This window comes from Papilio polytes, unplaced genomic scaffold (genome assembly GCF_000836215.1).
Source record: "Papilio polytes unplaced genomic scaffold, Ppol_1.0 DF823519.1, whole genome shotgun sequence".
NCBI lineage: Eukaryota > Metazoa > Arthropoda > Insecta > Lepidoptera > Papilionidae > Papilio > Papilio polytes.
The window spans coordinates 739-1,264 of record NW_013525685.1 but is presented as its reverse complement, the minus strand read 5'-3'; the positions used below and the strand labels follow the sequence as shown (position 1 = coordinate 1,264).

At 29.3% G+C, this 526-nt stretch overlaps 1 non-coding gene across 1 annotated transcript; it reads left to right on the top strand.

Moving 5' to 3' along the window:
* Positions 1–194: 194 nt before the first annotated feature.
* On the top strand, positions 195–267 carry Trnak-cuu. The gene has a single exon. It is a non-coding gene; the product is annotated as a tRNA-Lys (tRNA).
* The last annotated feature ends 259 nt before the right edge of the window (positions 268–526 follow it).

Below are 526 nucleotides of genomic sequence, written 5' to 3'. Positions count from 1 at the left end.
AATTTTATTACAAGTATAGAATTGGAATTTCCATTTACATTAAAAATTGAATAAAAAAAAATTACCTTGTTTATTAAGGATTTCGATTTGTAATATGTAGGTATTATTTTGAGGGCAGATAAAATAAATAAATTCAAATATTTTTCAATCGTTACAGGTAATAGTAACCTATTTATTTAGAAACTATTTCACAAGCCCGGCTAGCTCAGTCGGTAGAGCATGAGACTCTTAATCTCAGGGTCGTGGGTTCGAGCCCCACGTTGGGCGACTCTTTTTTAACATGTTGGAAGTTTTAAAAAAATAACATCAATTTTTTTTTAATTTTAAATGGTTTAATTATTTTTTATCGTATATAGTCCATTCAGTTAAAAGGCAAATTAAATGAATTTATCATTTTGTTTTCCACAGAATTTTAAAATAATAAATGGTTTACCGTACCAGTATTGGTCATACCAGTTGTATATGTAAGCAAAACTCGTCCGCGTCTCGTTCCGTGAATATTCAAGGTCTAAGATAAGGAAAAGAA